We start from the raw sequence: 23,103 nt of genomic DNA on the forward strand, positions 1-23,103 counted from the left end.
AACGTAATATTATTTCGCTTTTCAACCAAAAATATCCCCGGTATCACAAAGCCTCGCATAAATGATCGCACTCTTAACATTATTTGCACTTTAACAGGACACCACTTCGAAGTCACGTGTTGTATACCGATGACGTCCCCAAGCGCCAGCCATCACCTCCCGTCCAGCGGCACACGCGGGAAGAGGCACGGACAATGTTAACATATCTCCTCATCCAATTAATCGAGTAATTAACTATCGGTTTAATTAAATTATTAAATATGTTTCGTAAAATCTTTATTGTATTATGACAACATGAATATTATTTTTAGTGAATGTGTTTATTTAAGTATTTGAATGATCCCATAGCGTTGAGGTAGGACCGCGTGACTTAAGAGGGAACGGGCCGGCCTCACCAAACCAGCTTTGCGCAGTGGCAGTATCGTAGCCAATGAGGTTTATCCGAGGCGCGATTATGCTAATTGAAAACTTTTCCCAATACCCCCCACGCTGACTTGAAACACGTCGGCGTCGGCAATTTTTGCAAGCTCTTTCGGGAGCTTTGTCTTGTTTAATGAAGTGTAGAATTGTATTCTGTCCCACGTGTTTGATTCCATACTTTTATTCCATGAAATCAACAGCAAATTTAGATTTAAACCTGTCGTGACTGCAGGGATTCATCTTCTTGGTTCTTTTGGTAAAGTCACGTAGAAGGAAAATAGTAAAATAAAACATAATAAAAAATTTCCGGCGACGACTGCTTGCGTTGTGGCCGAAACGTCGTTAGAATTATTTTATAATGTTTTTATTATTATTTTATTATTTCCCTTCTACGTGACTTACCGAAAGAACCAAGAAATCAACAGAAAGTTCAACATCTGTAAGCTCTGCCCCTTTCTCCTTTGGGACCGTCCATAAATCACGTCACACGGTTTTGGACATCTGCCCGCCGTCACACGGCGTCACAAAAAGTCAGACCCTCCTCAAATATTATGTCACAAAGCTCTGGCCCCCCCAAATAAAACATGCTTGAAATGCTTTAACTATTGTCATTGTATTGCGTATTAATGTGCCGCTGCATTCTGATGTTGTAGGAGAAAATATTTATAAAAAAAAGTCTATTTAATTAAGTAGAACGTGTTGTCTATATTTATTAAAAGAGGCGCAATTTTGATGTGACGTCACATTTCTACAAGCCCCCCGCCCGCAACACATCGTCACGAATGTCCTGACCCCCCCCCCCCCCCCAGGTGCGTGACGTCATTTATGGACGGCCCCTTACAACCAAACAGTATAAGGAAACAGCCGATTTCTGAATAATTAAAACGTAAATATTATTTTGCTTCTCAACCAAAAATATCCCCGGTATCACAAAGCCTCGCGTAAATGATCGCACTCTTAACTTTATTTGCACTTTACAGGACACCACTTCGAAGTCCACGTGTTGTATACCGAGACGTCCCCAGCACCAGTCATCACCTCCCGTCCAGCGGCACAGACAATGTTAACATATCTCCTCATCCAATTAATCGAGTAATTGACTATCGGTTTCATTAAAATATTTAAATATGTTTAGTAAAATCATCATTGTATTATATAAGCAAATCAAAGGTTTTTTTTTAGTGGATGTGTTGATTTTAGTTTTTGAATGATCCCATGGCGTTGAGTTAGGGCCGCGTGACTTAAGAGGGAACGGGCCGGCCTCAACAAAGCAGCTTTGCGCAGGTGGCAGTATCGTAGCCAATGAGGTTTATCCGAGGCGCGATTATTGCTAATTGAAAACTTTTCCCAATACCCCCGCCACGCTGACTTGAAACACAGTCGGCGTCGGCAATTTTTGCAAGCTCTTTCGGGAGCTTTGGGTTGTTTAATGAAGTGTAGAATTGTTTTCTGTCCCACGTGTATGATTCCATTCCATGAAATCAACAGCAAATTTCGAATTAAAGCTTTCGTGACCGTCGGGATTCATCTTCTTGGTTCTTTCGGTAGTCACGTAGAAGGGAAATAATAAAATAATTATCACGACGACGACTGCTTGCGTTGTGGCCGAAACGTCGTGAGAATTATTTTATTATTTCCAGAGGTGTGGACTCGAGTCATGTGACTTGGACTCGAGTCATGAATTTGATGACTTCAGACTCGACTTGGGACTTGCATAACAATGACTTTGTCCCACCTCTGAGGTGTGGACTCGAGTCATGTGACTTGGACTCGAGTCAGACTCGAGTCATGATTTGATGACTTCAGTCTCGACTTGGACCTTGCATAACAATGACTTTGTCCCAACCTCTGAGGTGTGGACTCGAGTCATGTGACTTGGACTCGAGTCAGACTCGAGTCATGAATTTGAATGACTTCAGACTCGACTTGGACTTGCATAACAATGACTTTGTCCCACCTCTGATTATTTCCCTTCCACGTGACTTTACCGAAAGAACCAAGAAGTTCAATATCTGTAGGCTCTGCCCCTTTCTCCTTCGGGGCCGTCCATAAATGACGTCACTAGATTTTGGACCTCCGCCCCCCCCCGTCACACGGCGTCACAGAAAGTCAGACCCCCCCCCTCAAATATGACGTCACAAAGCTCTGCCCCCCCCCCCCCCCAAAATAACATGCTTCAAATCGCTTTAAACTATTGTCATTGTAGTGCGTATTTAATGTGCCGTATCACTCTGATGCTGTAGGAGAAAACATTTATTAAAAGTCGATTTAATTAAGTAGAACGTGTTGTCTATATTATTTAAAGTTCCGCATTTTGATGTGACGTCACATTTCTCAAACCCCCCCCCCCCTCGTCACACATCGTCACAAATGTCTGACCCCCCCCCCCCAGGTGCGTGACGTCATTTATGGATGGCCCCTTACTACCAAAAGTATTAGGGAACAGCCGATTTCTGAATAATTAAAACGTAAATATTATTTCGCTTTTCAACCAAAAATATCCCCGGTATCACAAAGCCTCGCATAAATGATCGCACTCTTCACTTTATTTGCACTTTAACAGGACAACCACTTCGAAATCACGTTTAGTCTCCCGATGACGTCCCCAAGCACCAGTCATCACCTCCCGTCCAGCGGCACACGCGGGAAGAGGCACGGACAATGTTAACATATCTCCTCGTCCAATTAATCCAGTAATTAACTATCGGTTTCATTAAAATATTTAAAAATGTTTAGTAAAATCCTTATTGTATTATATAAGCAAATCAAGGTTTTTGTGGATGTGTTTGTTTAGTATTTGCATGATCCCATGGCGTTGAGGTAGGGCCGCGTGACTTAAAAGGGAACGGGCTCGGCCTCAACAAACCAGCTTTGCGCAGTGGCAGTATCGTAGCCAATGAGGTTTATCCGAGGCGCGATTATTGCTAATTGAAAACTTTTCCCAATACCCCGCCATGCTGACTTGAAACACAGTCGGCGTCGGCAATTTTTGCAAGCTCTTTCGGGAGCTTTGGGTTGTTTAATGAAGTGTAGAATTTGCTTGAGGTTTAAGTTAGCAGAACTTGCCGTGATTGTAATTATTATTGTAATAATTTTGCACTGAGCTGCCAAGCCAGAGGTCGCAGACCCAATCTCTCAAACTGCTTTGCACCCAATAAAAAATTAACCCGTAAAACAAAGTTTTTCACTCTAAATCCTTTATATGCGAGTCCTCTCATCCTCTGGCTTGAGATGGCTGCCACCTATGGGTCAGATGATTGTCTGCCAGCATTAAGCAATTGGTTATTAAATATTTGTAAAAATTTCCCTAAACAGTGTAAAATTTAGGAAAAAATTTTTCACGAAAATTAATTGTCACGCACAACGAGTCTGTGTGGAAAATGTCAGCTCGATTGAATCACGGGAAGTGTGTTAAAAAACTACCGAAATATTTGCACGGTCGTAAGCAAGCACGCAAGCACGCAAGCAAGCAAGCAAGCGAACTTAATATAAAGGATTTAAAAACACGTTCCTTCGGAGTGGGCAGGTAGGGACTTGGTTGGACAGCGTATTCGTGCACGACAGACAGACAAATAATTCCTGGTGGGCAGTGTGGAACCTGTTTGTTTCCTACCTGTATAACCTCAATTATGGAAAACATCAGTGTGTTTATACGTCTGGGCCCGGTAGAGTGTTTCTGCTTAAAGAAAAATGTGTAATGTTTTTTTAAAATCCTATTTAAACTCAATTGTTTATTATATGTTAATGTTGACTGAAAGCTTTCGTCACTGCAGGAATTCATATTCTTTGGGGCTTTCGGTAAAGTCACGTACATACAAAATAACGTCGTAGTTTTTTGTTATTTTCTTTGAACCTCTCTGCGTGACTTTACCGTAAGACCCAAATAATATAGTTGTTAATGCTACGTGAGTTTGGACACAGTTCTAAGTATCTATGACGGGCGATGCCTTCTGCGCAGTATCTGATGTAATTAGATGATCCAGTACCGCTGACCAGAGAGGCCGAGACTCTGGAGCATTACCACGACGAATCCGCCGTATGAATAACGTCACCAAACCTCCCGTCCAGCGGCACACGTGGGAAGAGGTCGGCAAAAGTCTGAGTACTCTCCAGGTAATTTCCTCATCCAATGAGTCGAGTTATCGACTATCAAAATATTCCATATTAGCAAAAATCTTTATTGATATATTTCGAGATTATACCCTTAAAACGTATTCCTATATAAATCGTAATATTTGTTTCGAATGGATTCGATTATTTTCGGCTTTGGACTGATCCCATGGCGTTGAGGTAGGGACGTGTCCGCTAAGAGGGAACGGGTCGGCCTCAACAAACCAGCTTTGCGCAGTGGCAGTATCGTAGCCAATGAGGTTTATCTGAGGCGCGATTATTGCTAATTGAAAACTTTTCCCCAATACCCCGCCACGCTGACTTGAAACACAGTCGGCGTCGGCACATATTTGCTAGCTCTTTTGGGAGCGTTGGGTTGTTCAAGAAGTGTAGAAGAAGAAACAACTGGGCCTGAGGTTTTAAGTTAGCAGAACCAATACCTGCCGAGATTGCAATAAGTTTGCACTGGACTGCCAAGGCAGAGGTCGCAGACCCAATTTGTCAAATTGCGTTCACCCAGTAAAATTAAACTCGTCAGCCCATGGCTGCATCCCTGGCACGACGGTTATGTTGTTCTCTGTCCCACGTGTTTGATTCCGTACTTTTATTCCATGAAATCAACAGCAAAGTTCAATTTCCGCAAGCTCTGCCCCTTTCTCCTTATACCCTGCCCCTTCGTAATCAATAATGATCAGGCCCAGTTGTTTCTGCTTCTTCCACCCCCGCGCCTTTCCTTTTTAGGCCCGCCCATTCTCATTTAGGCCACGCCCATTGTGTCTAGCCCCGCCCCTCCCCCTCGCACACGGGGTGGGGGCTGTGAGAAGGGGGGCAGTGCGCGCGTGTCGCAGTAGGACCAGAATGCCTCTTAGAGCAGCCAGATAACAACAGATTGATTATCCCGTTGTCAACCAATAAGGTGACGCTATTTTTAATTATTGGAAAATTACCATTACATTTTAAGCTATAGAGAAAGGTAATCACTGACTTCTTGCATTTGTTATTCCACTTACAACTAAAAGTATAAGGGAACAGCCGATTTCTGAATAATTTAAACGGAAATATAATTTTGCTTTTCAACAAATAAAATCCACGGTATCACAAAGCCTCGCGTAAATTATCGCACTCTTAACTTTATTTGCACTTTAACAGGACACCACTTCGAAGTCACGTGTTATATACCGATGACGTCCCCACGCGCCAGCCATCACCTCCCGTCCAGCGGCACACGCGGGAAGAGGCACGGACAATGCTAACATATCTCCTCATCCAATTAATCGAATAATTGCCTATCGGTTTCATTAAATCTTTAAATATTTTAGTAAAATCCTTATTGTATTATATTAGCAAATCAAATGTTTTTTTAGTGGATGTATATCTATTTTAGTATTTGAATGATCCCATGGCGTTGAGGTAGGACCGCGTGACTTAAGAGGGAACGGGCCGGCCTCAACAAACCAGCTTTGCGCAGTGGCAGTATCGTAGCCAATGAGGTTTATCCGAGCGCGATTATTGCTAATTGAAAACTTTTCCCAATACCCCGCCACGCTGACTTGAAACACAGTCGGCGTCGGCAATTTTTGCAAGCTCTTTCGAGGGTTTTGGGTTATTTAATAAAGTGTAGAATTTGCTTGAGGTTTTAAGGTAGCAGAGACAAAGCCTGCCATGGTTGTAATAATTTTGCACTGGACTGACAAGCCAGAGGTCGCAGACCCAATTTCTCAAACTGCTTTCTCAAAATTTTGTAAATGTTTTGAATGATTGTTATTTAACATTTTTATTTTAATGATTCTACCAGGGCTTTTTCATTCTGTGGAATGAAAATGTGATTTTTCTAATTGTACTCTCCATTTTGCTTCGTTCTACTACAAAGTTTCAAGTATTTATTTATATTTATAATTACATTCGAAATATTATAATTATAAGAGAATTTCAATATAATATTTTGAACATCTGCAGTTTTAATAAGACGTTTAATATTTTCAAGTGAATTTGATGCTATATTTCAGCTTTCCAACGCCTCCTTTTTATACGTGTTTTCTCCTACAACATCAGAGTGCAGCGCCGCATAAAATACGCACTTCAATGACAATAGTGATTTGAAGCATCTTCTTGGTTCTTTCGGTAAAGTCACGTAGAAGGGAGATAATAAAATAATAAAAATAAAACATAATAAAATAATACAATTCTCACGACGTTTCGGCCACAACGCAAGCAGCCGTCCTCAGGTAAAGAACAGGTCTGTCGGAAAGACAGCGTCCGAATGAACACCACCAAGCTTGGCAGCGTATATTTAAGCTGGGTTGGAGAGGGGAAGGGGCTCCTTGACGAAGGAATTTGCATATCAAGAGGAATTTTGCATATTTATGTAAAATGCAGATATGGGATTAGTCACTACTTGTGGAATGCGTAGGAGGGTGGGGGGGGGGTCTCGCTGTTTGCGTTGTGGCCGAAACGTCGTGAGAATTTTATTATTTTATTATGTTTTATTTTTATTATTTTATTATCTCCCTTCTACGTGACTTTACCGAAAGAACCAAGAAGATGAATCCCTGCAGTCACGAAAGCTTTAAATGGAAATTTTATTTGAAGCATGTTTTGATTTCCAAATAGAAATATGGTTTTGGGGGGGGGGGGGAGACCTTTGTGACGTCATATTTGAGGGGGGTCTGACTTTTTGTGACACCGTGTGACGAGGAGGGGAGGGGGGGTCAAAAATCGGCCAAAATCCTGTGACGTCATTTATGGACGGTCCCGAAGTAGAACGGGGCACAGCTTACAGATATTGAACTTTGCTGTTAATTTCATGGAATAAAAGTATGGAACACGTGGAACAGAAAACAATTCTACACTTGATTAAACAACCCAAAGCTCCCGAAAGAGCTTGCAAAAATTGCCGACGCCGACTGTGTTTCAAGTCAGCGTGGCGGGGTATTGGGAAAAGTTTTCAATTAGCAATAATCGCGCCTCGGATAAACCTCATTGGCTACGATACTGCCACTGCGCAAAGCTGGTTTGTTGAGGTCGGCCCGTTCCCTCTTAAGTCACGCGGCCCTATCTCAACGCCATGGGATCATTCAAATACTAAAATAAACACATTCACTAAAAAACATTTTATATTCTTATATAATACAATAAGATTTTGCTAAATCTATTTAAATAATGTATTTTAATGAAACGTATAGTAAATTACTCGATTGATTGGATGAGGAGATATGTTAACATTGTCCATGCCTCTTCCCGCATGTGCCGCTGGACGGGAGGTGATGGCTGGCGCTTGGGGACGTCATCGGTATACAACACGTGACTTCGAAGTGGTGTCCTGTTAAAGTGCAAATAATGTTAAGAGTGCGATCATTTACGCGAGGGTTGTGATGTCGTGGATTATATTTGTTGAAAAGCAAAATAATATTTACGTTTTAATTATTCAGAAATCGGCTGTTCCCTAATACTTTTGGTTGTAATTGGAATAACAAATGCAAGAAGTCAGTGACATTGTTTCTATTGCTTAAAATGTAATGGTATATTTTCCAATAATTAGAAATTCCGTCACCGTATGGTTGACAACGGGATAATCAATGTGTTGTTATCTGGCTGCTCTAAGAGGCATTCTGGTCCTACTGCGACACGCGCGCACTGCCCCCCTTCTCACAACCCCCACCCCGTGTGCGAGGGGGAGGGGCGGGGCTAGACACCAATGGGCGTGGCCTAAATGAGAATGGGCGGGGCCTAAAAAGGAAAGGCGCGGGGGTGGAAGAAGCAGCAACAACTGGGCCTGATCATTGTTTATTACGAAGGGGCAGGGTATAAGGAGACAGAGGCATGGCTTGCGGAAATTGAACTTGGCTGTTGATTTAATTGAATAAAAGTATGGAATCAAACACGTGGGACAGAGAACAACATAACTATACTCTTCGGTTCTTTCGGTAAAGCCACGTAGGTATAAAATAAAATAAATCACGACGTTTCGGGCGCAACACAAGCGTCCATCATCAGGTGGGAAAGCATGGTCTGCTGCTGCAGAAAACCTTTTAAAACTGTCTGCCTCAGCAGCAGACCATGCTTTCTCACCTGATGGTGGATGCTTGTGTTGCGCCCGAAACGTCGTAATTTATTTTATTTTATAACGACGTGAACCATATGGATTCCTGCAGTCACTAAAGCTTCAAATCAAGAACAACATAACTGTCGTGCCGGGATGCAGCCAAGGGCTGACTCGTTAATTTTATAGGGTTGCAAAGCAGTTTGAGAAATTAGGTCTGCGACCTCTGGGCTTGCCAGTCCAGTGCAACATTTGTACAATCACGGCAAAGCCTCAAGCAAATTCTACTCTTCATTAAACAACCCAAAGCTCCCGAAAGAGCTTGCAAAAATTGCCGACGCCGACTGTGTTTCAAGTCAGCGTGGCGGGGTATTGGGAAAAGTTTTCAATTAGCAATAATCGCGCCTCGGAAAAACCTCATTGGCTACGATACTGCCACTGCGCAAAGCTGGTTGGTTGAGGCCGGCCCGTTCCCTCTTAAGTTACGCGGTCTGCCTCAACGCTATGGGATCAGTCCAAAGGCGAAATTAAACGAATCGAAAAAAAATAAATATTACGATTTTATATATAAATCAGTTTTTTTGGTATAATCTCGTAAATATATAATAAAGATTTTTTTTTATATTTTAATCGTCGATTACTCGACTCATTGGATGAGGAAATTAACTGTAGAGTACTCAGACTTTTGCCGACCTCTTCCCACGTGTGCCGCTGGACGGGAGGTTTGGTGACGTCATTCATAGGGCGGATTCGTCGTGGTAATGCTACAGAGTCTCAGCCTCTCTGGTCAGCGGTACTGGATCGTCTAATTACAGAAGGAATCGCTCGTCATAGATACTTAGAACTGTGTCCAAACTCACGTAGCATTAACAAATATATTATTTGGGTCTTTCGGTAAAGTCACGCAGATAGGTTCAAAGAAAAATAACAAAATTAACTACGACGTTATTTTCTATCTACATGACTTTACAGAAAGCCCCAAAGAATATGAATTCCTGCAGTGAAGAAAGCTTTCAGTCAACATTAACATATAAGAAACAACTGAGTTTAAATTGGATAAAAAAAATAACATTACACATTTTTATTTAAGCAGAAACACTCTACTCGGCCCAGACGTATAGACACACTGATATTTTTACCAACTGCATCCACAAGAGGGCGTCGCAGGCCATACAAAGCCATACAAGGACTCCCTCCCACCTCTTCATGAACGCGAAGTTATACTGGTAGGAACCTCCTCGTTACACCAGCCCACAGGGGATTATTGTGTCCGTCGTGCAGGGAGGGGATGGGTGGGGAGGGAGGGGCTGGGTGGGGAGGGTGGGGAGGAGTGGGGCTGGGTGGGGGGTGGGAGGGGTGGTGCTAGGTGTGGTGGGGCTGGGTGGGGGATGGGAGGGGTGGGGCTGGGTGGGGAGGGGGGGGGGTGGGGAGGGGCTGGGTGGGGAGGGTGGGGAGGAGTGGGGCTGGGTGGTGGTGGGAGGGGTGGTGCTAGGTATGGTGGGGCTGGGTGGGGGATGGGAGGGGTGGGGCTGGGTGGGGAGGGGAGGGTGGGGAGGGGCTGGGTGCGGAGGGTGGGGCTGGGCTGGGTGGGGGTGAGAGGGGTGGGGCTGGGTGGGGAGAGGCTGGGTCGGGTGGGGCTGGGTGGGGAGGGGCTGGGTGGGGAGGGGCTGGGTGGGGAGGGGCTGGGTGCGGAGGGTGGGGCTGGGCTGGGTGGGGGGTGGGAGGGGTGGGGCTGGGTGGGGAGAGGCTGGGTGGGGAGGGGCTGGGTGGGGTGGGGCTGGGTGGGGAGGGGCTGGGTGGGGAGGGGCTGGGTGGGGAGGGGCTGGTCACCCCGTGGTGCCCTTATGAAACTCAACGTTTAACCTACTCACGCCGGCTTGTGCCCGCCCTCACAGTCAGGCATATTTGCGGAATACACCACGCCGCCGTTGATCCTGGCCATTGACCGAGAAACTCAACGTTCCTCCCAGCTCCCTCCGCAGGAATGTGTTTAACTAGACTTTTTGATAAATGTTTTCTCCTACAACATCAGAGTGAAGCGGCACATTAAATACACGCGACAATGACAATAGTTTAAAGCGATTTGAAGCATGTTTTATTTTGGAGGGGCAGAGCTTTGGAACGTAATATTTGAGTGGGGGGGGGTCTGACTCTTTGTGACGCCGTTACGAGAGGGGAGGGGGTAGAATCGTCCAAAATCGCATGACGTCATTTATGGACGGCCCCAAAGGAGAAAGGGGCAAAGCTTGCAAATATTGAACTTTGCTGTTGATTTCATAGAATAAAAGTATGGAATCAAACACGTGGGACATAAAACAATTCTACACTTCATTAAACAACCCAAAGCTCCCGAAAGAGCTTGCAAAAATTGCCGACGCCGACTGTGTTTCAAGTCAGCGTGGCGGGGTATTGGGAAAAGTTTTCAATTAGCAATAATCGCGCCTCGGATAAACCTCATTGGCTACGATACTGCCACTGCGCAAAGCTGGTTTATTGAGGCCGGCCCGTTCCCTCTTAAGCGACGCGGACTACCTCAACGCCATGGGATCAGTGCAAAGGCGAAAATAAACGAATCGATAAAAAAAATCTTACGATTTTATATATAAATCCGTTTTTTGGGTATAATCTCGTAAATATATAAATACAGATTTTTGTTCATATTTTAATCGTCGATTACTCGACTCATTGGATGAGGAAATTAACGGGAGAGTACTCAGACTTTTGCTGACCTCTTCCCACGTGTGCCGCTGGACGGGAGGTTTAGTGACGTCATTCATACGGCGGATTCGTCGTGGTAATGCTACAGAGTCTCAGCCTCTCTGGTCAGCGATACTGGATCATCTAATTACATCAGATACTGCGCAGAAGGCCTCGCCCGTCATATATACTTAGAACTGTGTCCAAACTCACGTAGCATTAACAAATGTATTATTTGGGTCTTTCGGTAAAGTCACGCAGAAAGGTTCAAAGAAAATAACAACATAACAAAAAAACTACGACGTCAATTTCTATCTACGTGACTTTACCGAAAGCTCTAAAGAATATGAATCCCTGCAGTGATGAAAGCTTTCAGTGAACATTAACATATAAGAAACAATTGAGTTTAAATTTGATAAAAAAAATAACATTACAATTTTTTATTTAAGCAGAAACACTCTACTCGGCCCAGACGTATAGACACACTGATGTTTTGACCAACTGCATCCACAAGAGGGCGTCGCAGGCCATACAAAGCCATACAGGGCCTCCCTCCCCACCTCTTCATGAACGCGAAGTTATACTGGTAGGAACCTCCTGGTTACATCAGCCCACAGGGGATTATTGTGTCCGTCGTGCAGGGAGGGGCTGGGTGGGGAGGGAAGGAGGGGCTGGGTAGGGAGGGTGGGACTGGGTGGGGGGTGGGAGGGGTGGAGCTGGGTGGGGAGGGGCTGGTCACCCCGTGGTGCCCTTATAAAACTCAACGTTTAACCTACTCACGCCGGCTTGTGCCTGCCCTCAGAGTCGGGCATATTTGCGGAATACACCACGCCGCCGTTGACCCTGGCCATTGACCGAGCAACCCAACGTTCCTACCAGCTCCCTCCGCAGGAATGTGTTTAACTAGACTTTTTGATAAATGTTTTCTCCTACAACATCAGAGTGAAGCGGCACATTAAATACGCACGACAATGACAATAGTTTAAATCGATTTGAAGCATGTTTTGTTTTGGGGGGGCAGAGCTTTGGGACGTAATATTTGAGGGGGGGGGTCTGACTTTTTGTGACGCCGTGACGAGAGGGGGGGGGTAAAATCGTCCAAAATCGCATGACGTCTTTTATGGACGGCCCCAAAGAAGAAAAGGGCAAAGCTTGTAAATATTGAACTTTGCTCTTGATTTCATGGAATAAAAGTATGGAATCAAACACGTGGGACATAAAACAATTCTACACTTCATTAAACAAACCAAAGCTCCCGAAAGAGCTTGCAAAACTTGCCGACGGCGACTGTGTTTCAAGTCAGCGTGGCGAAGTATTGGGAAAAGTTTTCAATTAGCAATAATCGCGCCTCGGATAAACCTCATTGGCTACGATACTGCCACTGCGCAAAGCTGGTTTGTTGAGGCCGGCCCGTTCCCTCTTAAGTCACGCGGCTCTACCTCAACGCCATGGGATCAATCCAAAGGCGAAAATAAACGAATCGATAAAAAAAAAATTTATTGCGATTTCATATATAAATACTTTTTTTTGGGTATAATCTCGTAAATATATCAATAAAGATTTTTGCTCATATGGAATATTTTGATAGTCGATTACTCGACTCATTGGATGAGGAAATTAACGGGAGAATACTCAGACTTTTGCTGACCTCTTCCCACGTGTGCCGCTGGACGGGAGGTTTGGTGACGTCATTCATACGGCGGATTCGTCGTGGTAATGCTACAGAGTCTCAGCCTCTCTGGTCAGCGGTACAAGATCGTCTAATTACATCAGATACTGCGCAGAAGGCATCACCCGTCATAGATACTTAGAACTGTGTCCAAACTCACGTAGCATTAACATAAATATATTATTTGGGTCTTTCGGTAAAGTCAGGCAGATAGGTTCAAAGAAAATAAAAAAAATAACAAAAAAAACAACGACGTTATTTTCTATCTACGTGACTTTACCGAAAGCCCCAAAGAATATGAATTCCTGCAGTCACGAAAGCTTTCAGTCAACATTGACATATAAGAAACAATGGAGTTTAAATTGGATAAAAAAAATAACATTACAATTTTTTATTTAAGCATAAACACTCTACTCGGCCCAGACGTATAGACACACTGATGTTTTGACCAACTGCATCCACAAGAGGGCGTCGCAGGCCATACAAAGCCATACAGGGCCTCCCTCCCCACCTCTTCATGAACGCGAAGTTATACTGGTAGGAACCTCCTGGTTACATCAGCCCAACAGGGGATTATTGTGTCCGTCGTGCAGGGAGGGGCTGGGTGGGGAAGGTGGGGAGGGGCAGGGTGGGGAGGGTGGGACTGGGTGGGGGGTGGGAGGGGTGGGGCTGGGTGGGGAGGGGCTGGTCACCCCGTGGTGCCCTTATAAAACTCAACGTTTAACCTACTCACGCCGGCTTGTGCCTGCCATCACAATCGGGCATATTTGCGGAATACACCACGCCGCCGTTGATCCTGGCCATTGACCGAGCAACCCAACGTTCCTACCAGCTCCCTCCGCAGGAATGTGTTTAACTAGACTTTTTGATAAATGTTTTCTCCTACAACATCAGAGTGAAGCGGCACATTAAATACGCACGACAATGACAATAGTTTAAATCGATTTGAAGCATGTTTTGTTTTGGGGGGGCAGAGCTTTGGGACGTAATATTTGAGGGGGGGGTCTGACTTTTGTGACGACAGGGGGGGGGGTAAATTGTCCAAAATCGCATGACGTCATTTATGGACGGCCCCAAAGAAGAAAGGGGCAAAGCTTGTAAATATTGAACTTTGCTCTTGATTTAATGGAATAAAAGTATGGAATCAAACACGTGGGACATAAAACAATTCTACACTTCCTTAAACAAGCCAAAGCTCCCGAAAGAGCTTGCAAAAATTGCCGACGCCGACTGTGTTTCAAGTCAGCGTGGCGGGGTATTGGGAAAAGTTTTCAATTAGCAATAATCGCGCCTCGGATAAACCTCATTGGCTACGATACTGCCACTGCGCAAAGCTGGTTTGTTGAGGCCGGCCCGTTCCCTCTTAAGTCACGCGGTCCTACCTCAACGCCATGGGATCAGTCCAAAGGCGAAAATAAACGAATCGATTAAAAAAAATGTTTTACGATTTTATATATAAATCCGTTTTTTGGGTATAATATCGTAAATATATAAATAAAGATTCTTGTTAATATGGAATATTTTGATAGTCGGTTACTCGACTCATTGGATGAGGAAATTAACTGTAGAGTACTCAGACTTTTGCTGACCTCTTCCCACGTGTGCCGCTGGACGGGAGGTTTAGTGACGTCATTCATACGGCGGATTCGTCGTGGTAATGCTACAGAGTCTCAGCCTCTCTGGTCAGCGATACTGGATCATCTAATTACATCAGATACTGCGCCGAAGGTCTCGCCCGTCATATATACTTAGAACTGTGTCCAAACTCACGTAGCATTAACAAATGTATTATTTGGGTTTTTCGGTAAAGTCACGCAGAAAGGTTCAAAGAAAAGAACAAAATAACAAAAAAACTACGACGTCAATTTCTATCTACGTGACTTTACCGAAAGCTCTAAAGAATATGAATTCCTGCAGTGATGAAAGCTTTCAGTGAACATTAACATATAAGAAACAATTGAGTTTAATTGGATACAAAAATAACATTACAATTTTTTATTTAAGCAGAAACACTCTACTCGGCCCAGACGTATAGACACACTGATGTTTTGACCAACTGCATCCACAAGAGGGCGTCGCAGGCCATACAAAGCCATACAGGGCCTCCCTCCCCACCTCTTCATGAACGCGAAGTTATACTGGTAGGAACCTCCTGGTTACATCAGCCCACAGGGGATTATTGTGTCCGTCGTGCAGGGAGGGGATGGGTGGGGAGGGAAGGAGGGGCTGGGTAGGGAGGGTGGGACTGGGTGGGGGGTGGGAGGGGTGGAGCTGGGTGGGGAGGGGCTGGTCACCCCGTGGTGCCCTTATAAAACTCAACGTTTAACCTACTCACGCCGGCTTGTGCCTGCCCTCACAGTCGGGCATATTTGCGGAATACACCACGCCGCCGTTGATCCTGGCCATTGACCGAGCAACCCAACGTTCCTACCAGCTCTCTCCGCAGGAATGTGTTTAACTAGACTTTTTGATAAATGTTTTCTCCTACAACATCAGAGTGAAGCGGCACATTAAATACGCACGACAATGACAATAGTTTAAATCGATTTGAAGCATGTTTTGTTTTGGGGGGGCAGAGCTTTGGGACGTAATATTTGAGGGGGGGGTCTGACTTTTGTGACGACAGGGGGGGGGGGGGTAAATTGTCCAAAATCGCATGACGTCATTTATGGACGGCCCCAAAGAAGAAAGGGGCAAAGCTTGTAAATATTGAACTTTGCTCTTGATTTAATGGAATAAAAGTATGGAATCAAACACGTGGGACATAAAACAATTCTACACTTCCTTAAACAAGCCAAAGCTCCCGAAAGAGCTTGCAAAAATTGCCGACGCCGACTGTGTTTCAAGTCAGCGTGGCGGGGTATTGGGAAAAGTTTTCAATTAGCAATAATCGCGCCTCGGATAAACCTCATTGGCTACGATACTGCCACTGCGCAAAGCTGGTTTGTTGAGGCCGGCCCGTTCCCTCTTAAGTCACGCGGCCCTACCTCAACGCCATGGGATCATGCAAATACTAATATAAACACATCCACTAAAAAAACATTTGATGTTCTTATATAATACAATAAGGATTTTACTTAATCTATTTAAATAATTTAACACTCTACCCGGATCAGACGTATAGACACACTGATGTTTTCCATAATCGAGGTTGATTTTTCGTTGTTGTTGTTGTTGGGATAGATCGCGTAAATTCTAGTGCGTCGTCACACCCGCCACCAACCGACACGGACAATTCGCAAAGTTCAGTCACATAAACACAACGTGCCAATTTAGCTGCGCCTTCAGCACACGCGGTGCAGTGGAGAGTGAAACCACTCACGACGTTCACAAGTCGTGAACACGTCGCGTACGAACGATGTTCTTTTTTAAATCCTTTATATTAAGTTCACTTGCTTGCTTGCGCGCTTACGACTGTGCAAATCTTTCGGTCGTTTTTTAACCCACTTCCCGTGATCCAATCGAGCTGACATTTTGCACACAGACTCGTTGTGCGGGAAAATGTATTTTCGTGAAAATGTTTTTCTAATTTTTTTTTAAATATTGAATTACCAATTGCTTAATACTGGCAGACAATCATCTGACCCATAGGTGGCAGCCATCTCAAGCCAGAGGACGAGAGGACTCTAGCCGCCACGCATATGAAGGATTTATAGTGAAAAACTTTGTTTTTACGGGTTAATTTTTTACCAAGTGCATCCACAAGAGGGCGTCGCAGGCCATACAAGGCCTCCCTCCCACATATTCATGAACGCGAAGTTATACTGGTAGGAACCTCCTGGTTACACCAGCCCACAGGGGATTATTGTGTCCGTCGTGCAGGGAGGGGATGGGTGGGGAGAGAGGGGCTGGGTGGGGAGGGGAGGGTGGGGAGGGGCTGGGTGGGGAGGATGGGGAGGAGTGGGGCTGGGTGGGTGATGGGAGGGGTGGGGCTGGGTGGGGAGGGGAGGGTGGGGAGGGGCTGGGTGCGGAGGGTGGGGCTGGGTGGGGGGTGAGAGGGGTGGGGCTGGGTGGGGAGGGGCTGGTCACCCCGTGGTGCCCTTATAAAACGCAACGTTTAACCTACTCACGCCGGCTTGTGTCTGCCCTCACAGTCGGCCATATTTGCGGAATACACCACGCCGCCGTTGACCCTGGCCATTGACCGAGCAACCCAACGTTCCTACCAGCTCCCTCCGCAGGAATGTGTTTAACTAGACTTTTTGATAAATGTTTTCTCCTACAACATCAGAGTGAAGCGGCACATTAAATACGCACGACAATGACAATAGTTTAAATCGATTTGAAGCATTTTTTGTTTTGGGGGGGCAGAGCTTTGGGACGTAATATTTGAGGGGGGGGGGTTGATTTTTGTGACGCCGTGACGAGAGGGGAGGGGGTAAAATCGTCCAAAATCGCATGACGTCATTTATGGACGGCCCCAAAGAAGAAAGGGGCAAAGCTTGTAAATATTGAACTTTTCTGTTGATTTCATGGAATAAAAGTATGGAATCAAACACGTGGGACATAAAACAATTCTACACTTCATTAAACAACCCAAAGCTCCCGAAAGAGCTTGCAAAAATTGCCGACGCCGACTGTGTTTCAAGTCAGCGTGGCGGGGTATTGGGAAAAGTTTTCAATTAGCAATAATCGCGCCTCGGATAAACCTCATTGGCTACGATACTGCCACTGCGCAAAGCTGGTTTGTTGAGGCCGACCCGTTCCCTCTTAAGCGACACGTCCCTACCTCAACGCCATGGGATCAGTCCAAAGGCAAAAATAACCGAATCGATTCGAAACAAATATTACGATTTTATATATAAATAGGTTTTTTGGGGTATAATCTAGTAAATATATACATAAATAAATTTGTTCATGTTTCATATTTTGATAGTCGATTACTCGACTCATTGGATGAGGAAATTAACTGGAGAGAAATCATACTTTTGCTGACCTCTTCCCACGTGTGCCGCTGGACGGGAGGTTTGGTGACGTCATTCGTACCGCGGATTCGTCGTGGTAATGCTACAGAGTCTCAGCCTCTCTGGTCAGCGGTACAAGATCGTCTAATTACAGAAGGAATCGTCCGTCATAGATACTTAGAACTGTGTCCAAACTCACGTCGCATTAACAAATATATTATTTGGGTATTACATTAAAGTCACGCAAATAGGTTCAAAGAAAATAAAAAAAATAACTACGACGTTATTTTCTATCTACGTGACTTTACAGAACGCCCCAAAGAATATGAATTCCTGCAGTGACGAAAGCTTTCAGTGAACATTAACATATAAGAAACAATTGAGTTTAAATTGGATAAAAAAAAGAACATTACAAATTTTTATTTAAGCAGAAACACTCTACTCGGCCCAGACGTATAGACACACTGATGTTTTGACCAACTGCATCCACAAGAGGGCGTCGCAGGCCATACAAAGCCATACAGGGCCTCCCTCCCCACCTCTTCATGAACGCGAAGTTATACTGGTAGGAACCTCCTGGTTACATCAGCCCACAGGGGATTATTGTGTCCGTCGTGCAGGGAGGGGCTGGGTGGGGAGGGAAGGAGGGGCTGGGTAGGGAGGGTGGGACTGGGTGGGGGGTGGGAGGGGTGGAGCTGGGTGGGGAGGGGCTGGTCACTCCGTGGTGCCCTTATACAACTCAACGTTTAACCTACTCACGCCGGCTTGTGCCTGCCCTCACAGTCGGGCATATTTGCGGAATACACCACGCCGCCGTTGACCCTGGCCATTGACCGAGCAACCCAACGTTCCTACCAGCTCCCTCCGCAGGAATGTGTTTAACTAGACTTTTTGATAAATGTTTTCTCCTACAACATCAGAGTGAAGCGGCACATTAAATACGCACGACAATGACAATAGTTTAAATCGATTTGAAGCATGTTTTGTTTTGGGGGGGCAGAGCTTTGGGACGTAATATTTGAGGGGGGGGTCTGACTTTTGTGACGAGAGGGGGGGGGGGGGTAAAATCGTCAATAATCGCATGACGTCATTTATGGACGGCCCAAAGAAGAAAGTGGCAAAGCTTGTAAATATTGAACTTTGCTCTTGATTTAATGGAATAAAAGTATGGAATCAAACACGTGGGACATAAAACAATTCTACACTTCAATAAACAAGCCAAAGCTCCCGAAAGAGCTTGCAAAAATTGCCGACGCCGACTGTGTTTCAAGTCAGCGTGGCGGGGTATTGGGAAAAGTTTTCAATTAGCAATAATCGCGCCTACGGATAAACCTCATTGGCTACGATACTGCCACTGCGCAAAGCTGGTTTGTTGAGGCCGGCCCGTTCCCTCTTAAGTCACGCCGGCCTACCTCAACGCCATGGGATCAGTCCAAAGGCGAAAATAAACGAATTGATAAAAAAAAATATTACGATTTTATAAATAAATCCGTTTTTGGGTATAATCTCGTAAATATATAAATAAAGATTCTTGTTAATATTTAATATTTTGATAGTCGGTTACTCGACTCATTGGATGAGGAAATTAACTGTAGAGTACTCAGACTTTTGCCGACCTCTTCCCACGTGTGCCGCTGAACGGGAGGTTTGGTGACGTCATTCATACGGCGGATTCGTCGTGGCAATGCTGCAGAGTCTCAGCCTCTCTGGTCAGCGGTACAAGATCGTCTAATTACATCAGATACTGCGCAGAAGGCATCACCCGTCATAGATACTTAGAACTGTGTCCAAACTCACGTAGCATTAACATAAATATATTATTTGGGTCTTTCAATAAAGTCACGCAGATAGGTTCAAAAAAAATAAAAAAATAACAAAAAAACAACGACGTTATTTTCTATCTACGTGACTTTACCGAAAGCCCCAAAGAATATGAAATCCTGCAGTCACAAAAGCTTTCAGTCAACATTAACATATAATAACCAATTGAGTTTAAATTAGATTTTTTTTTTAAACATTACACATTTTTCTTTAAGCAGAAACACTCTACTCGGCCCAGACGTGTAAACACACTGATGTTTTGACCAACTGCATCCACAAGAGGGCGTCACAGACCATACAAGGCCATACAGGGCTTCCCTCCCACCTCTTCATGAACGCGAAGTTATACTGGTAGGAACCTCCTGGTTACAACAGCCCACAGGGGATTATTGTGTCCGTCGTGCAGGGAGGGGCTGGGTGGGGAGGGTGGGGAGGGGCTGGGTGGGGAGGGTGGGACTGGGTGGGGGGGTGGGAGGGGTGGGGCTGGGTGGGGGGTGGGAGGGGTGGGGCTGGGTGGGGAGGGGCTGGTCACCCCGTGGTGCCCTTATAAAACTCAACGTTTCACCTACTCACGCCGGCTTGTGCCCGCCCTCACAGTCGGGCATATTTGCGGAATACACCACGCCGCCGTTGACCCTGGCCATTGACCGAGCAACCCAACGTTCCTACCAGCTCCCTCCGCAGGAATGTGTTTAAATAGACTTTTTGATAAATGTTTTCTCCTACAACATCAGAGTGAAGCGGCACATTAAATACGCACGACAATGACTATAGTTTAAAGCGATTTGAAGCATGTTTTATTTTGGGGGGGCAGAGCTTTGGTACGTAATATTTGAGGTGGGGGGGGTCTGACTTTTTGTGACGCCGTGACGAGAGAGGGGGGGGTAAAATCGTCAATAATCGCATGACGTCATTTATGGACGGCCCCAAAGAAGAAAGTGGCAAAGCTTGCAAATATTGAACTGTGCTGTTGATTTCATGGAATAAAAGTATGGAATCAAACACGTGGGACATAAAACAATTCTACACTTCATTAAACAAGACAAAGCTCCCGAACGAGCTTGCAAAAATTGCCGACGCCGACTGTGTTTCAAGTCAGCGTGGCGGGGTATTGGGAAAAGTTTTCAACTAGCAATAATCGCGCCTCGGATAAACCTCATTGGCTACGATACTGCCACTGCGCAAAGCTGGTTTGTTGAGGCCGGCCCGTTCCCTCTTAAGTCACGCGGCCCTACCTCAACGCCATGGGATCAGTCCAAAGTCGAAAATAACCGAATCGATTCAAAACAAATACAGTATTACCACTTTATATATGAATACGTTTTTTGGGGTATAATCTCGTAAATATATAAATAAAGATTCTTTTTCATATTTTATATTTTAATAGTCGGTTACTCGACTAATTGGATGAGGAAATTATCTGTAGAGTACTCAGACTTTTGCCGACCTCTTCCCACGTGTGCCGCTGGACGGGAGGTTTGGTGACGTCATTCATACGGCGGATTCGTCGTGGAAATGCTGCAGAGTCTCAGCCTCTCTGGTCAACGATACTGGATCATCTAATTACATCAGATACTGCGCAGAAGGCATCGCTGGTCATATATACTTAGAACTGTGTCCAAACTCACGTAGCATTAACATAAATATATTATTTGGGTCTTTCGGTAAAGTCACGCAGATAGGTTCAAATAAAATAAAAAAATAACAAAAAAACTACGACGTTATTTTCTATCTACGTGACTTTACCGAAAGCCCCAAGGAATATGAATTCCTGCAGTGACGAAAGCTTTCAGTCAACGTTAACATATAATAAACAATTGAGATCAAATTGGATAACAAAGAATAACATTACACATTTTTATTTAAGCAGAAACACTCTACTCGGCCCAGACGTATAGACACACTGATGTTTTGACCAACTGCATCCACAAGAGGGCGTCGCGGGCCAAACAAGGCCATATAGGGCCTCCCTCCAACCTCTTCATGAACGCGAAGTTATACTGGTAGGAACCTCCTGGTTACACCAGCCCACAGGGGATTATTGTGTCCGTCGTGCAGGGAGGGGCTGGGTGGGGAGGGAGGGGCTAGGTGGAGAGGGGCTGGGTGGGGAGGGGAGGGTCACCCCGTGGTGCCCTTATGAAACTCAACGTTTAACCTACTCACGCCGGCTTGTGCCCGCCCTTGTGGGGGCCGTTGGCCCCCGGGGTCCCTCCCGCCAGCATCCCCTATTCCGTTTAAGTTACCCCACCTCCCTATTACTCGCTACGGTTTTGCCGGCATTCGAATGCGACGCCACTACGGTTACAGCCTCGCGCCGCGCTCCCACGCTGCGAGCATACGTGCGCACATCATCGTCAATCAAACGCCGTGCTCGCAGTATAGCCCTGTGCGGCACGTTACCAATGCGCATCCGTGTCCGACATGTAACGAACGTATGCACACACACACACGCCGCTCCGTGCACTCCAACTCCACACCAACTACGCAAGTTATGATCGCGCACCTGTATCACACACGGAGTGAACACACGCGACACCCACTCTTGCGCCGCTCTGCGCAGCGCTCGCCGTCTGCTGGCCGCTTGCGTTATGATCGCGCACCTGGGGTACGCCTATTACGCACGCCGCGAGCTTACGCACACACAGTACCACACGCGTTCCCACACGCAACCCGCGCGCTCAGCTCCGCGCAGCGCTCACTCACGTGGCGAACCACTGTGCACACAGCGCACCCACACGCTCACACTGCACGACAAGATCACGCGAGACCACGCTTCGCTATTAATGATTTATTATATGCCACCTGCGAATTGATGTTGAATCAGTGAGTCGACGAGGCTGGCCTATTCCACTAAACCTGTACCTATTCCCTATTTATCGGCTATGATTCTAATTCCCCTTCTTACTCACTGTTAAGTGTCCACGGCGGTCCGCTGATCCTTGTGTTAACCGCGTGCCTCGGTGCGTCGCACGGACGTCCGGGTCGGTGGCCCGAGCTGCGTCTGGTCGCCTGGCGCTGGAGTAAGAGAGCGATTTCCTCTCTGCGCTCCTCTATTTATCCTCCCTACCTCCCAAAGGGGATGCTGCGCTGAACAATGGGCTCGTGCACCCCAAGCCCGCGCACCGCAGTCCCCAGGCGCTGTTGATATGCTAATCAGTGTGCTGCGTGCAAGGCGTAAATCCTAATTACTCCCTTACCCTTCCTACCAATGGGGCTTGCGCGCTCAAGCGCAATTATCCCAACCCTCCATGACTATGCGCAACAGCCCCTGTGACCCCGCTATTCATGCTGTCCCGTGCCTCCCCTGCTCGCCCCGTCGACCCGTGGGAGTGTGTGTGGGGGGAAATGCGCCTCAACCGCGGTGGCCGAATGCCCCACGCCACGACCTACCATATTAAGGCCGGCCGCAGCGCCGCGGTGCCACGTAGCACGGGGAGGTCATC

The 23,103-nt window shown here is 45.8% G+C and overlaps 14 non-coding genes across 14 annotated transcripts; 5 read left to right on the plus strand and 9 right to left on the minus strand.

Moving 5' to 3' along the window:
- Positions 1–401: 401 nt before the first annotated feature.
- Positions 402–539, plus strand: LOC133355685 (U4 spliceosomal RNA). The gene has a single exon (XR_009756742.1). It is a non-coding gene; the product is annotated as a U4 spliceosomal RNA (small nuclear RNA).
- Positions 540–1,692: 1,153 nt separating this feature from the next.
- On the plus strand, positions 1,693–1,835 carry LOC133355678 (U4 spliceosomal RNA). Its single transcript, XR_009756735.1, has one exon. It is a non-coding gene; the product is annotated as a U4 spliceosomal RNA (small nuclear RNA).
- Positions 1,836–3,287: 1,452 nt separating this feature from the next.
- On the plus strand, positions 3,288–3,428 carry LOC133355663 (U4 spliceosomal RNA). The gene has a single exon (XR_009756720.1). It is a non-coding gene; the product is annotated as a U4 spliceosomal RNA (small nuclear RNA).
- A 1,328-nt stretch (positions 3,429–4,756) lies between these two features.
- On the plus strand, positions 4,757–4,899 carry LOC133355687 (U4 spliceosomal RNA). Its single transcript, XR_009756744.1, has one exon. It is a non-coding gene; the product is annotated as a U4 spliceosomal RNA (small nuclear RNA).
- A 1,087-nt stretch (positions 4,900–5,986) lies between these two features.
- On the plus strand, positions 5,987–6,126 carry LOC133355684 (U4 spliceosomal RNA). The gene has a single exon (XR_009756741.1). It is a non-coding gene; the product is annotated as a U4 spliceosomal RNA (small nuclear RNA).
- Positions 6,127–7,398: 1,272 nt separating this feature from the next.
- LOC133355720 (U4 spliceosomal RNA) lies at positions 7,399–7,539 on the minus strand. Its single transcript, XR_009756776.1, has one exon. It is a non-coding gene; the product is annotated as a U4 spliceosomal RNA (small nuclear RNA).
- A 1,339-nt stretch (positions 7,540–8,878) lies between these two features.
- On the minus strand, positions 8,879–9,019 carry LOC133355731 (U4 spliceosomal RNA). Its single transcript, XR_009756786.1, has one exon. It is a non-coding gene; the product is annotated as a U4 spliceosomal RNA (small nuclear RNA).
- A 1,896-nt stretch (positions 9,020–10,915) lies between these two features.
- LOC133355722 (U4 spliceosomal RNA) lies at positions 10,916–11,056 on the minus strand. Its single transcript, XR_009756777.1, has one exon. It is a non-coding gene; the product is annotated as a U4 spliceosomal RNA (small nuclear RNA).
- A 1,462-nt stretch (positions 11,057–12,518) lies between these two features.
- LOC133355681 (U4 spliceosomal RNA) lies at positions 12,519–12,659 on the minus strand. Its single transcript, XR_009756738.1, has one exon. It is a non-coding gene; the product is annotated as a U4 spliceosomal RNA (small nuclear RNA).
- A 1,471-nt stretch (positions 12,660–14,130) lies between these two features.
- Positions 14,131–14,271, minus strand: LOC133355723 (U4 spliceosomal RNA). The gene has a single exon (XR_009756778.1). It is a non-coding gene; the product is annotated as a U4 spliceosomal RNA (small nuclear RNA).
- A 1,464-nt stretch (positions 14,272–15,735) lies between these two features.
- On the minus strand, positions 15,736–15,876 carry LOC133355724 (U4 spliceosomal RNA). Its single transcript, XR_009756779.1, has one exon. It is a non-coding gene; the product is annotated as a U4 spliceosomal RNA (small nuclear RNA).
- A 1,601-nt stretch (positions 15,877–17,477) lies between these two features.
- LOC133355725 (U4 spliceosomal RNA) lies at positions 17,478–17,618 on the minus strand. The gene has a single exon (XR_009756780.1). It is a non-coding gene; the product is annotated as a U4 spliceosomal RNA (small nuclear RNA).
- Positions 17,619–19,063: 1,445 nt separating this feature from the next.
- LOC133355680 (U4 spliceosomal RNA) lies at positions 19,064–19,205 on the minus strand. Its single transcript, XR_009756737.1, has one exon. It is a non-coding gene; the product is annotated as a U4 spliceosomal RNA (small nuclear RNA).
- A 1,503-nt stretch (positions 19,206–20,708) lies between these two features.
- Positions 20,709–20,849, minus strand: LOC133355735 (U4 spliceosomal RNA). Its single transcript, XR_009756790.1, has one exon. It is a non-coding gene; the product is annotated as a U4 spliceosomal RNA (small nuclear RNA).
- Between the last annotated feature and the right edge of the window lie 2,254 nt (positions 20,850–23,103).

The sequence above is a fragment of the Lethenteron reissneri genome, chromosome 51 (assembly GCF_015708825.2).
Source record: "Lethenteron reissneri isolate LAM-NWPU_2019-01 chromosome 51, ASM1570882v1, whole genome shotgun sequence".
NCBI lineage: Eukaryota > Metazoa > Chordata > Hyperoartia > Petromyzontiformes > Petromyzontidae > Lethenteron > Lethenteron reissneri.